Source organism: Ranitomeya variabilis, chromosome 3, assembly GCF_051348905.1.
Source record: "Ranitomeya variabilis isolate aRanVar5 chromosome 3, aRanVar5.hap1, whole genome shotgun sequence".
NCBI lineage: Eukaryota > Metazoa > Chordata > Amphibia > Anura > Dendrobatidae > Ranitomeya > Ranitomeya variabilis.
In genome coordinates, this window is record NC_135234.1 from 786,058,942 (window position 1) to 786,074,453 (window position 15,512).

The following is a 15,512-nucleotide window of genomic DNA, read 5'->3' on the forward strand; positions in this document are numbered from 1 at the left end:
TTGGCACAGGTACAACATTTTCACCATCAATCCTAGGGAAAAAATGGTTAACAGATGCATCATTACAAGATAAAGCATGGTCAGGTAGCACATGCGATTTCCCATCATCATCATCATCATCATCATCAGGGTTAACGTTACCCTTATTAGCAGATTGGGGAGGGGTGTCAGGGACGTAGTATGCAAACAACCTCCCCAAATCAGTCCCCAACAAAACATCAGTGGGCAAATTATCAGACAGCCCCACTTCTTTCACCCCGCTCCCGGCACCCCAATCAATAAAAACCCGGGCCATCGGTAAGGGACAGCTGATGCCCCCAATCCCAGTGACAGTTAGGGTTTTCCCCGGAATGATTTCTTCAGGGGCCGCCAGTTCGGGTCGGATGAGGGTTCGTTCAGCCCCGGTGTCCTTGAGGCCGGTAGCAACACGACCTCCCACAGTGACGGGCTGTACGTTGTCACACACCCTCCCAACCACACCACCCACCAAAAGAACAGCTGCATTAGGCCCTGGGGCCTGGGATGAGGGGTTCTTCTGCTTGGCTGGACATTGGTGACTGAGGTGTCCAGTCTGCCTGCAGTGGTAACACTGGCGAAGTTCGGTGGTAGGTCTGGTGCTGTTGGCCACGAGGACAGGACCTCTGGTGTGTTGGCTGGCAGGGGTACTGGCGTTGGATGCAGGCTTACCCCCTCTCCAGCTGGAGGTGACTGGCTTCCGCACTTCCGATCTACGGTTGGCCTCATAGGCATCGGCAATCTGCGCTGCTTTCGTCACATCTTTGGGTTCTCTGTCCATCACGAACTGTCGCACCTCAGTTGGGCAAAGACGGAAGAACTGGTCTTTGATCATCAGGTCTCGCAGCTGTGCAAAGGTGGTCACTGACAGTCCTTGGGTCCACTGGTCAAAGTGGGTCCCCAGTCCATGCACCACATCACTGTAACTGTCGTGTGGGCCACGTTGGAGGGTCAGAAACTTTTTACGGTACACCTCGGGTGTAAGCTGGTACTTGGCTATCAGAGCCTGCTTGATGGCCTCATAGTCACCATCTTGTTCTTGAGGGAGTGCAGCAAACGCTTCCAGAGCTTTTCCTCTCAGCCCTGGTGTCAGATACCGTGCCCATTCTTGTGTAGGCAGCTGGTACTGCCTGCAGGCTTTCTCAAAGGCCCGCAGAAAAGTGTCCAAGTCCCCATCCTTTTCCATAACCGGAAAGTGGTCGGGCCGGGGCTTTGGTGTCTGAGCGCTGCTGGGCTCACGGCTCTGAGGCGACCCCTGCATTTGCAGTTGGGCCATCTGCAGCTGGTACTCCCGCTGCGCTTGGGCCTCTCGCTCGGCTCGCTGGGCCTCTCGCTCTGCTCGGGCCTCTCGCTCGGCTCGCTGGGCCTCTCGCTCTGCTCGGGCCTCTCGCTCGGCTCGCTCTTGGTATTGCTGGATCAGCTGCAGACGTCTCTCTAGGTCATCTGCGGGGCATTGTTGCAGAGCCAGCTGCAGGAGGAGGTCTGCGCCCCCTTGGTTGCCAGTAGGGCCCGTATTCTGTGGTTGGACCTCTGCGGCAGCACCATGTTCGCTTGTGCCGGCTTCTGCGGCCTCTGGGCTCTGTGAGTGGTCTAGAGCGGCTTCCCATTGCATCAGGGCTGCGACCAGTTCGCTTTTGCTTTTGCTTGCATAGTCAATGTGCTGTGACTTGCATAAGGCAACAAGGGTGTCTCTGGTCTGCTGTTCATAGAAGGCTTCTCCTAGCCCAACCATGGTTGCCAAATAAAAGAGAGAATAGAAAAACAAAGAGAAAGGGAGGGGATAATTACCAGTACACAATTGTCTCACAACTAATAAACACTGAGTTCGTTCTCCAAACTTATTTGCGCAGAGTTCTCGCAAGAACTTTCTGCAAGTTTTTAGCGAGAGGAATGATTGCTCAAACCAAATCACTAATGCTCTAATATCCCACTGCGCTGCCACCAATATGTCACGATTCACACCGTGACTGTCACCAATTGTCAAGGTCCCTTAGCCGCTGCCCACAATATGTCACGGATTGGGGTGACTTTAGACCAACAGACGGCTATCACATGTGCAGGGGGGTTATCCTAGTTATCCCTCCACTGCCACAATGTGATGAAAAAAAAACACACACGAGGTTACTGACCTCTTGTTTACAGCAGGGGCTTATTTTAGGTATCCCACTGCTCTTCAGTATACCATGAACTGCAGGGATTTGTGTATATCCCGCTTACAGTTCCACTTAAACCTTGCAGCTCTCTGGCGCCCCCCTTCCTCTCAGGTCAGATTAGGTACTGCACCTAGGGTGATTAGTCGCCAGAAACGCTGCCTGCTATGTACTGGCTATTGGGTACACTGCAGCGATGCGATAACTACTCCCACTCAGGCAGGAACAATAATTATCAAGCCGCAGTCGCTACAGGGACCCCCAAAAGCCTGCACACGGTCGCTGCCACCAGCTCCAATTGAACGGGTCTGGAGCTAACCCCACAACAGTAGCGTAATTCCCTTCAGAGACAGGGTACGGTTTAGGGCAGGAAGAACGAACTAGTATTAAATATTATACCCCATAAATGATTTTTAGGCAGTGTTTATAAAATATTTTACAAAGATGTTACAAATGAGACAATTGCAAATATGTACAAGGTAATTATGAAAATAAAAGGATTAAATGAAGAAAAGATAACACTCACATATTCTCAGATCATTGCATTGCAGGCAACCAGACATCCCAGCTCATTGGTCGTGCTGCTCAGGCCTCACAGGAAAAGACAAGAAGAAGGAGCTGGGGATCTGGCCACAAACTTAAGACCTACAGCTAGTGACATCACAGAAAGGGCTGGCTTTTCCAGATCCTCCTACCTTTCAGTCTGAGTACTTTGAATACAAATTGGTCTAATGCTTATAACTCCGTTCCAGTACATATCAGAATCATATCACACCCAGCATTCAGCTTGTATTAACATGAGCTTTCTTATGAGATCAAATATGTCCTATTATTTACAGAGCAATCCCTACTTCTTCCCCCGATGGAGTTAGACGACTGTGTTTAGAGTGATGGGTAGATGCTTCGATGGAGATCAAGAATATGTATTTATCATTCTACTATCCTAAATAGTTTGTCTAATATCTCACAATAACAGAACAAAGGACCGCATGGTTCTAGAAGTTTCTCTAACAGTTCCTGCTAGTACAAATTTCCCTTGCAGCTATGCCAGTCGTAAATACCTTTCGTCAATAAAACTCCCCCACAAGGCAAGCTCTTCTACACAGACAGATAGAAACACAGGGAAGGAAAGAGAAAAAGAGAGAGGGGGGGTTTTAGCCCCCGCATGCTAGCAAGAAAACTAACTTATGATATTTCATACCATATCGTGACACTGTCCCACTAGTTAACCCCTTTCATGAACACCATAAAAAAAACGCTTTATCATCATACTGCTGAACAAAAAGTGGAATAACACAATCAAAAAGACGGATATAAATAACCATGGTAGCGCTGAAAACGTCATCTTGTCAAGCCGCCATACAGCGTCATCAGAAGAAAAAATAAAAAAGTTATAGTCCTCAGAATAAAGCGATGCAAAAATAATTATTTTTTCTATAAAATAGTTTTTATCGTATAAAAGCGCCAAAACATAAAAAATGATATAAATGAGGTATTGCTGTAATCGTACTGACCCGAAGAATAAAACTGCTTTATCCATTTTACCAAACGTGGAACGGTATAAACGCCTCCCCCGAAAGAAATTAATGAATTGCTGGTTTTTGGTCATTCTGCCTCACAAAAATCGGAATAAAAAGCGATAAAAAGCTGTCACGTGTCCGAAAATGTTACCAATAAAAACGTCAACTCGTCCTGCAAAAAACAAAACCTCACATGACTCTGTGGACCAAAATATGGAAAAATTATAGGTCTCAAAATGTGGAGACGCAAAAACTATTTTTTGAAATAAAGAACGTCTTTTAGTGTGTGACAGCTGCCAATCATAAAAATCCGCTATAATGCCTCTTTCAGACGTCCTGATATTTCCAGTACCCGAGATGTCAGTGTCCATGTGTGTAGTACTTGCGGCACACGTGTGGCATCAGTACCACAAGGACGGGCACCAGGGAAGAAGCGTTACAGTAAGCGCTGTTCCCCGGCAGCAGGTGCTGAACACGGCTCTCAGCATTCTCCCCTGCTTGTGCCGGCGATCGATGAATGATTTGAGCCGTCATTCTCCCCGGCTTGTGCTGATTGCCGGCAGAGCAGGGGAGAATGATGAGAGCCGTGTTCAGCACCCGGTGCCGGGGAACAGCGCTTACTGTAACGCTTCTTCCCCGGTGCCGATGCGTGTCACATGGATGACATCCATGTGTGTTATGTGTATGCACGTGTGCTGGATGTTTTGTGGCCCGTGCTGATATTAAAAAACGGACATGTCAGCGTATTTTGCCCACGGACACAGTCCATGGAATTACACTGACGAGCACAGACCCATTCAGTTGACTAGGCATATAGCGCTCTGTCCCTCCCGAGTCTCTCCGCATGGCTGCCCAATGATATACAATTCTATGACATGCTTGTAGTGTCAATATGATCACTGCACCCCTAGATTGAGAGGTGTAATTCGTAAAATGTGGTCACTTATGGGGGGTTCTACTGTTTTGGCCCCTCAGGGGCTCTGCCAGTGAGTCATGTCACCTGCAAACCAAAACAGTAAAGTCAGGCGCTCCTTCCCTTCCGAGCTCTGCCATGCGCCCAAACAGTGGTTTACCCCCACATATGGGGTATCTGCGTACTCAGGACAAATTGCACAATAACTTTTGGGGTCCAATTTCTTCTGTTACCCTTGGGAAAATAAAAAAAAAATTGGATATGAAGTCATTTTCTTGTGAAATAAATGTTCATTTTTTGTTTTGTTTTAAACATTCCAAAAATTCCTGTGAAGCACCTGAAGGGTTAATAAACTTCTTGAATGTGGTTTTGCGCACCTTGAGGGGTGCAGTTTTTAGAATGGTGTCACTTTTGGGTATTTTCTGTCATATAGACCCCTCAAAGCGACTTCAAATGTGATGTGGTCCCTAAAAAAAAATGGTGTTGTAAAAATGAGAAATTGCTGGTCAACTTTTAACCCTTATAGCTCCCTAAAAAAAAAAATTATGTTTCCAAAATTGTGCTGATGTAAAGTAGACACGTGGGAAATGTTACTTATTGAGTATTTTGTGTGACATATGTCTGTGATTTAAGGGCATGAAACTTCAAAGTTGGAAAATTTTGAAATTTTCTAAATTTTGGCCAAATTTCAGTTTTTTTTCACAAATAATCACAAGTCATATCAAAGAAATGTTATTACTATCATGAAGTACAATATGTCACGAGAAAACAGTGTCAGAATCACCGGGATCCGTTGAAGCGTTCCAGAGTTATAACCTCATAAAGGGACAGTGGTCAGAATTGTAAAAATTGGCCCGGTCATTAACGTGCAAACCACCCTTGGGGGTGAAGGGGTTAAAGATCATAGAATGGTGGAGTTGGAAGGGACCTCCTGGGTCATCTGGTCCAACCCCCTGCTCAAAGATTAATAATAATGGTCTATCAATGACTGTACTTAGTTCCTGCAGTACTCGGGGGTGGATCCCATCCGGGCCCGGAGATTTGTCAATTTTAGTTATTTTTAGACGCCGCTGTACTTCCTGCTGGGTTAAGCAGGTGACATTTAATGGGGAATTTTTATCACTGATCATATTGTCACCATGGGATTTTCTTGTGTAAATACTGATGAAAAAAAGTCATTTAGCATATTGGCTTTTTCCTCATCTTCATCCACCATTTCACCCAGACTATTTTTAAGGGGGCCAACACTATCATTTTTTAGTTTCTTACTATTTATATAGTTAAAGAATATTTTGGGATTATTTTTACTCTCTCTAGCAATGAGTCTCTCTGTCTCAATCTTTGCTGCCTTGATTTGCTTTTTACAGAATTTATTTAATTTTCTGTATTTATTTAATGCCTCCTCACTACCTACTTCCTTTAATTCTCTAAATGCTTTCTTTTTGTCCCTTATTGCGCCCCTTACAGCTCTATTTAGCCATATTGGTTTCCTCCTATTTCTAGTATGTTTATTCCCATACGGTATATACTGTGCACAGGTCCTATCCAGGATGCTAATAAATGTCACCCATTTTCTTTGTGTATTTTTATGCCTCAGGATATCGTCCCAGTTAATTGCACCAAGATCCTCTCTCATCCGTTGGAAATTTGCCCTCCTGAAGTTTAGTGTCCTTGTCACCCCCCTACTACCCATCTTATTAAAGGAGACATGAAAACTTATTATTTTATGATCACTATTCTCCAAGTGACCCCCAACCCTTATATTTGCTACTAGATGGTGTCCCGATTCCAACGCATCTGGTATTCTAGAATATGTACAGTAGTATATAGCACAGCCCACATAGTATATAGCACAGCCCAAGCAGTATATAACATAGCCCACGCAGTATATAACACAGCCCACGCAGTATATAACACAGCCCACGCAGTATATAACACAGCCCTTGCAGTATATAACGCAGCCCACGCAGTATATAACAAAGCCCTCACAGTATATAACACAGCCCACGTAGTATATAGCACAGCCCACTTAGTATATAGCACAGCCATGTAGTATATAACACAGCCCACGTAGTATATAACAGCCTACATAGTATATAACAGCCACATAGTATGTAGCACAGCCACGTAGTATATTGGCCAGCCATGCAGTATATAGCACAGCCCACATAGTATATATCACAGAGACGAAGTATATAACACAGCCCACGTAGTATATAGCACAGAGACATAGTATATAACACAGGCCACGCAGTATATAACACAGCCCACGTAGTATATAGCAATGTGGGCACCATATCCCCGTTAAAAAAAGAATGAAAATAAAAAGTATATAGCACAGGCCACGCAGCGTATAGAACAGGCCACGCAGCGTATAGCACAGCCTGCACCATATCCCTGTTAAAAAAAAGAATTAAAATAAAAAATAGTTATATACTCGCCTTCCGTCGGCCCCCGGATCCAGGCCAGGCGTTTAGCGATGCTCCTCGCGACGCTCCGGTCCAAAGAATGCATTGCGGCAATAACACGTGATGATGTAGCTGTCTCGCAAGACCGCTACGTCATCTCCAGTCATTGCCGAAATGCATTCTTGGGACCGGTGCGTCGCGAGGAGTGGGAAAGGCGCCTGAAGGTGAGAATATAATGATTTTTTTTTTTTTTACTATTTTTAACATTATATGTTTTTACTATTGATGCTGCCTAGTCAGAATCAATAGTAAAAAGTTGGTCACACAGGGTTAATAGCAGCGTTAACATGAAGGACCTTTCATGATGTGATCACAGACCCTGCGAGAAGGACCTTCCATGACGTCACCGTCATGTGACAGCGACATCATGGAAGGTCCTTCTCGCAGGGCCTATGATCACGTCGCGGTCACATGACCGTGACGTCATGGAAGGTCCTTCTGGCAGACCACCCTTGGAACCGGAACGTGCCGATTGCATGGACCGGCCGGAGCATCGCGAGGAGGGGGAAAGGCAGCGGAAGGTGAGTATATAATGATGTATTATTTTTTTTATTATTTTTAACATTAGATGTTTTTACTATTGACGCTGCATAGGCTGCGTCAATAGTAAAAACTTGGTCACACAGGGTTAATAGCGGCATAACGCGGTCCGTTACCGCCGGCATTAACCCTGTGTGAGCGGTGACCGGAGGAGTGTATGCAGGCGCCGGGCACTGAGTGCGGGGAGTAGGCAGCGGTCATTTTCTTCCGGACTGTGCGCGTCGCTGATTGGTCGTGGGCGTTTTGCAACGACCAATCAGCGACTTGGATTCCATGACAGACAGCGGCGACCAATGAATATCCGTGACAGACAGAAGGCCAGACAGACAGACAGAAAGACGGAAGTGACCCTTAGACAATTATATAGTAGACTAGATGGTGGCCCGATTCTAAGGTATCGGGTATTCTAGAATATGTAGGTAGTATATAGCACAGGCTACGTACTATATTGCACAGTGACGTAGTATATAACACAACCGACATAGTATATAACATAACTACGTAGTATATAACAGAGCTACGTAGTATATAACATAGCTATGTAGTATGTAACACAGCGTATGTAGTATATAGCAGAGCTATGTAGTATATAACACAGCCACATAGTATATAACATAGCCACGTAGTGTATTGCACAGGTATGTAGTATATTCGTCAGAAACGTAGTATATAGCAGAGCCATGTAGTATATAACATAGCCACGTAGTATATTGTAGAGGCACGTAGTATATTGCACAGCCACATAGTATATAACAGAACCGACACAGCCACATAGTATATTGCACAGCTACGTAGTATATAACACAGAGCACGTAGTATATTGGACAGTCACGTTGTATATTGCCCATCTACATAGTATATAGCACAGAGATGTAGTATATAACAGAGCCCACGTAGTATATTGCACAGCTACGTAGTATATAGCACAGAGGTGTAGTATATAACAGAGCCCACGTAGTATATTGCACAGCTACGTAGTATATTGCACAGCTACGTAGTATATAGCACAGAGGTGTAGTATATAACAGAGCCCACGCAGTATGTAACACAGCCCACGTAGTATATAGCAATGTGGGCACTATATGCGTGGTTAAAAAAGACTTAAAATAAAAAATAAACATATACTCACCTTCCGAAGGCCCCTTGAAGTCCTGGCGCCTGTGTGCGGTGCACGCGGCAGCTTCCGGTCCCAGGGTTGGTATGAGCGCAGGGCCTGTGATGATGTCGCGGGCACATGACCGTGACGTCATGGCAGGTCCTTCTCGCATAGCATCCTTGGCACCGGAACCTGCCGCTTGCACTGCCGAGGACAGCGTGCGACGTCGGAAGGTGAGAATAACCTTTTTTTTATTATTATTATTTGTAACATTAGATCTTGTTACTATTGATGCTGCATACGCAGCATCAATAGTAAAAAGTTGGTCACACAGGGTTAATAGCTGCGTTAATGGAGTGCGTTACACCGCGGTCCGCTAACGCTGGCATTAACCCTGTGTGAGCGCTCAGCGCTGACTGCAGGGCAGTAAAGCAGCGGCCATTTCGCTGCCAGACTATGGCCGTCGCTGATTGGTTTTGCCACGACCAATCAGCGACTTGGATTTCCATGACAGACAGAGGCCGCTACCAATGAATATCCGTGACAGATAGAAAGAAAGAAAGACAGAAGGTCAGAAAGACGGAAGTGACCCTTAGACAATTATATAGTAGATAGATGCGGTCTGGCCTGTTGGTTAATATTAGGTCTAGCAGTGCCCTTCTTCTTGTTGGGTCCTGAACCAGTTGTCAGAGGTAATTGTCTCTCATAGTTGTCAGACCCTGATCACCTTTGCTGGAACTGCAGGTTTCTGTTCCCCAATCTATTTCAGGGTAGTTGAAGTCCCCCATAATAATGACTTCTCCTTGAGTCGCAGCTTCATCTATTTGCTTTACGAGGATATTCTCCATTGCTTCCATTAGTTTTGCAGATTTATAACAAACCCCTATCAGTAATTTATTATTTTTCCCCCTCCCCTTATCTCCACCCACAGGGACTCTACATTTTCATTAGATTCACCTATATTATCACGCAGGACGGGTTTTAACCCCTTTCTGACCTCGGACGGGATAGTACGTCCGAGGTCAGAAGCCCCGCTTTGATGCGGGCTCCGGCGGTGAGCCCGCATCAAAGCCGGGACATGTCAGCTGTTTTGAACAGCTGACATGTGCCCGTAATAGACGCGGGCAGAATCGCGATCCGCCCGCGCCTATTAACTAGTTAAATGCCGCTGTCAAACGCAGACAGCGGCATTTAACTACTGCATCCGGCCGGGCGGCCGGAAATGATGGCATCGCCGACCCCCATCACATGATCGGAGGTCGGCGATGCTGAGGTCCTTGAGACCTCTATGGTTACTGATCCCCGGCTGCTGTGGTCGGCGCTCACAGCACACCTGATTTTCTGCTACATAGCAGCGAACATCAGATCGCTGCTATGTAGCAGAGGCGATCGGGCTGTGCCTGCTTCTAGCCTCCTATGGAGGCTATTGAAGCATGGCAAAAGTTTAAAAAAATGTGAAAAAAATTTAAAGTTTAAATCACCCCCCTTCCGCCCCAATCAAAATAAATCAGTAAAAAAAATTAAAATGCAATAACGGGCGATCAAAAGAATGTATCTGCACCAAAATGCTATCATTAAAAATGCCAGCTCGGCACGCAAAAGATAAGCCCTCACCTGACCCCAGATCATGAAAAATGGAGACGCTACGAGTATCGGAAAATGGCGCAATTTCTTTTTTTCTTTTTTTTTTTTTAGCAAAGTTTGGAATTTTTTTTCACCACTTAGGTAAAAAATAACCTAGACATGTTTGGTGTCTATGAACTCGTAGTGACCTGGAGAATCATAGTTGCAGGTCAGTTTTAGCATTTAGTGAACCTAGCAAAAAAGCCAAACAAAAAACAATTGTGAGATTGCACTTTTTTTGCAATTTCACTGCACTTGGAATTTTTTTCCCGTTTTCTAGTACACGACATGGTAAAACCAATGATGTCGTTCAAAAGTACAACTCGTCCCGCAAAAAATAAGCCCTCACATGGCCATATTGACAGAAAACTAAAAAAGTTATGGCTCTGGGAAGGAGGGGAGTGAAAAACGAACGCGGAAAAACGGAAAATCCCAAGGTCATGAAGGGGTTAAGGACGATTTTACATACAGACACACCCCACCCCCTCGCTTATCTGTACGGTCATTTCTGAACAGGCTATAGCCCTGCAAGTTCACAGCCCAGTCATGGCTCTCATCCAGCCACGTCTCAGATATCCCCACCATGTCATAATTATGCTCCAACAACATTAGTTCTAATTCGTCCATGTTGTTGGCGAGGCTTCTGGCATTAGTATACATGCACTTGATGTTCCTCTCTGTACCTCTATTCTTTCTTAAATTACTAACTGTTCTAACCCCACCCCCCATGCCACCGCCACCCCCAACTTCCTTATTTGTGCCCAGGTCTCTATCTGCACTATCTTCCCCTCCCATAAAATGAATACCCTCCCCCCCAATCCCGACTTTAAACACTCCTCCAACCTTCTAGCCATTTTCTCCCCCAGCACAGCTGCACCTTCCCCACTGAGGTGCAGCCCGTCCCTAGTGTAGAGCCTGTAGCCACCTGAGAAGTCGGCCCAGTTCTCCCGGGTCCCAAACCCCTGCTTCCTACACCAATTCCTGAGCCACTTATTTACCTCCCGTTTCCTCTCTGGCGTGGCACGTGGCAACACCCCCATAGCATGATGCTGCTACCACCATGTTTCACTGTTGGGATTGTATTGGGCAGGTGATGAGCAGTGCCTGGTTTTCTCCACACATACCTCTGAGAATTATCACCAAAAAGGTCTATCTTTGTCTCATCAGACCAGAGAATCTTATTTCTTATAGTCTGGGAGTCCTTGTTTTTTAGCAAACTCTATGCAGCTTTCATATCTTGCACTGAGGAGAGGCTTCCGTCGGGCCACTCTGCCATAAAGGCCTGACTGGTGGAGGGCTGCAGTGATAGTTCACTTTGTGGAACTTTCTCCCATCTCCCCACTGCATCTCTGGAGCTCAGACACAGTGATCTTGGGATTCTTCTTTACCTCTCACCAAGGCTCTTCTCCCACGATTGCTCGGTTTGGATGGACGGCTAGGTCTAGGAAGACTTCTGGTGGTCCCAAACTTCTTCCATTTAAGGCTTATTGAGGTCACTGTGCTCTTAGGAACTTTGAGTACTGCAGAAATTCTTTTGTAACCTTGGCCAGATCTGTGCCTTGCCACAATTCTGCCTCTGAGCTCCTTGGCCAGTTCCTTTGGCCTCATGATCATTTGGTCTGACCTGCACTGTGAGCTGTGAGGTCTTGTATAGACAGGTGTGAGCCTCTCCAAATCAAGTCTTATCAGCTTAATTACACACAGCTGGCCTCCAATGGAGGAGTAGAACCATCTCAAGGAGGATCACAAGGAAATGGACAGCATGGGACTTAAATAAGAGGGTCTGAGCAAAGGGTCTCAATACTTATAACCATGTGATATTTCAGTTTTTATTTTTTAACCCCTTCAAGACCCAGCCTATTTTTACCTTTCTGACCGGGCCAATTTTTACAATTCTGACCACTGTCACTTTATGAGGTAATAACTCTGGAACGCTTCAACAGATCCCACTGATTTTGAGACTGTTTTCTCGTGACATATTGTACTTCATGATAGCTGTAAAATTTCCTCGATATAACTTGCGTATTTTCTGAAAAAAACCCTGAAATTTGGCGAAAATTTCACATTTTTCCAACTTTTAATTTTTACCTTAAATCAGAGAGTTATATCGCACAAAATAGTTAATAAACAAATTTCCCACATGTCTAATTTACATCAGCACAATTTTGGAACCAATTTTTTTTTCTTTTTAGGAAGTTATAAGGGTTAAAAGTTGACTAGCGATTTCTCATTTTTTCAACAAATTTTACAACACCATTTTTTTTTAGGGACCACATCACATTTGAAGTCACTTTGAGGGATCTATATGATAGAAAATACCCAAAAATGACACCATTCTAAAAACTGCACCCCTCAAGGTGCTCAAAACCACATTCAAGAAGTTTATTAACCCTTCAGGTGCTTCACAGGAATTTTTGGAATGTTTAAAAAAAAATGGGCATTTAACTTTTTTCACCAAAAATTTACTTCAGATCCAATTTGTTTTATTTTACCAAGGGTAACAGGAAAAATTGGACCTCAAAAGTTGTTGTGCAATTTGTCCTGAGTACACTGATACCCCATATGTGGGGGTAAACCACTATTTGGGCGCATGGCAGAGCTTGGAAGGGAAGGAGCACCGTTTGACTTTTTCAACGCAGAATTGGCTAGAATTGAGATCAGATGCCATGTCGCGTTTGGAGAGCTCATGATGTGCCTAAACAGTAGAAACCCCCCACAAGTGACATCATTTTGGAAAGTAGACCCCCTAAGTACCTTATCTAGATGTGTGTTGAGCACTTTGAACCCCCAAGTACTTCACAGAAGTTTATAATGTAGAGCCGTAAAAATAAAAAATCTAATTTTTTTTCACAAAAATGATCTTTTTGCCTCCAATTTTTTATTTTCCCACGGGTAACAGGAAAAATTGGACCACAAAAGTTGTTGTACAATTTGTCCTGAGTACGCTGATACCCCATATGTGGGGGGGGGGGGGGGAACACAGTTTGGGCTCATGGCAGAGCTCGGAAGGGAAAGACTTTTTGGAATGCAGACTTTGATGGAATGGTCTGCGGGCGTCACGTTGCGTTTGCAGAGTCCCTGATGTACCTAAACAGTAGAAACCCCCCCACAAGTGACCCCATTTTGGAAACAAGAACCCCCAAGGAACTTATCTAGATGTGTTGTGAGATCTTTGAACCCCCAAGTGTTTGGCAAAAGTTTATAATGCAGAGCCGTGAGAATAAAAAAAATCATTTTTTTCCCACAAGAATGATTTTTTAGCCCCCAAATTTTTATTTTCCATGACGTCCCCCCTGACAGCACCACCAGGAGGTTGTCCTTCGTATCCTTGATAGGGACAGGAACACAGAAGACGTTAAATAGCCCCTCCCCACCACCACCCTTCAGTGTTTTTCCTGTCCCTATCAGGGACAAACACAGAGGAGTGAGGTGCGGTATTACCGTGCCGAAGATTTCTTTATAGCCCGGTCGAGCAGAGCTCCCAGGGACAGCTTCATCCCTCTCCAGGGGGCTCTGGGCGGTGGAGGCTCGGTCCCCGAGCAGACTCCGCAAACAGCGCTGATACCGACAGGTCCCTCAGCGCAGGTCGAGCTGTGTGCTCCCATTCCCTGCCATCCCTCTCCAGGGGGCTCTGCGAGGATAGCTGCTGTGTTCCAGCCGCATGCTGGCGGTGATCCAACTTCCGGCGCGTCGCGTCACTAGGAGCACGCCGGTGACGACTTCCGGTGGCGCAGCTTCCTGTCGGCGTTCTGCTGTCGGATTGCAATGTGGTGACGCCGTGGGCCAGGAGGCGCGCTGCCCACGATAGTCTCCCACCACGCTGGGAGCAGGATTCGGCGTGCATTCTACCGGGAGCGTGCACAGGACGGCTGGAAGTCAATTCAAGATCATCAGCAGCCGAGCTGGAAGGAGGACGTATCAGATGTTTTGAAGCCAGGTGAGGCAGACTATTTAAAGACGGACAGTTGACCGCACACTTGTCTTAGTAAAACTGGAGGGTGCTAATCGTCCAGACATCCAGTCCTCAGAGCTCGCCCCAGAACATGTGAGTAGAACATAGTGGGGTTTCCTAGGATCAGCTGAATTAGAAGCTACAGAGCCGCCTTATATATTTATTTCAGGATAAAGAAGCGCCCAAGCGTTCAATGGCAGCGACTAAACGCAAGACTAACAGATGCCCCCTATGCTCAAACAGGTTACCAGAAGGACACACTAAAAAACTATGCGATGGGTGTATGTCGGGACTACTAAAAGACTTAGGCGAACTGAAGACCGCGCACACGAGGTAGATTTAAGGTGGTTTATTGAAGCCTACGCGTTTCAAGAGCTATCTTGCTCTCTTCTTCAGGGACTACTAAAAGAGGAACAGACCTCTTTTCTAGACAGCATAAAAGCTATGATCAAAGAGGAGGTACATACTACAGTATCGTCACTAATACCGGTACAGTCCTCCCGTCCTAAAAGACCCAGATGGGAGCAAGATCTGAGCTCGGAAGAAGGAGAAGTCTCAGCCTACTCTATATCGGATTCCGCGGAAGGCGAATGTTCCTCAGCCATACTCCGAGAAGAAAGGAAGAGGTATCTGTTTTCTTCTGAAAACACAGACACGCTCCTGCAGGCTGTCACAAGCACCATGAGGGTGAAAGACACCACGGAACCTCTAACAGTCCAAGATGAAATGTTCGGCGGACATAGAGCTCTCAGAAACAGAGTGTTTCCAGTGAATCATCATATAACGGAGATGATCCTGGAAGAATGGGAGGATGTCGGAAAGAAGCTCATAATCCAAAGAGATTTTAAATACTGCCTTCCATGCGATCCAGAGGAAATCAAAGTATGGGAATCTGTGCCAAAGGTTGATATACCAGTGGCTAAGGTCTCAAAGAAAACCGCCATACCATTTGAAGATTCATCCGGTCTCAAGGACCCTATGGACAAAAGATCAGAGGATCTCCATCATCATCAGCCATCATGAAGGCTAACATTGCGGCCACCTCAGTGACCAGATCAATGACTATGGGTCGAGAAACTAGAAGACCAGATTAAGAATAAAACTTCTAGAGAGGAGATTCTGAAGTTGTTACCCTTATTGAAGATGGCGACCGATTTTATGGCAGACGCTTCAGCATAAACAGTCCGTTTCGCGATGAGAAACAATGCCTTATCTAATGCAGCAAGACGGGCTCT

At 45.6% G+C, this 15,512-nt stretch overlaps 1 protein-coding gene across 2 annotated transcripts in view; it reads left to right on the plus strand.

Moving 5' to 3' along the window:
- Window positions 1-15,512, plus strand: part of LOC143817525 (uncharacterized) — a 157,411-nt gene that overhangs the window by 38,387 nt on the left and 103,512 nt on the right. The gene's annotated exons all lie outside the window — the stretch shown is intronic.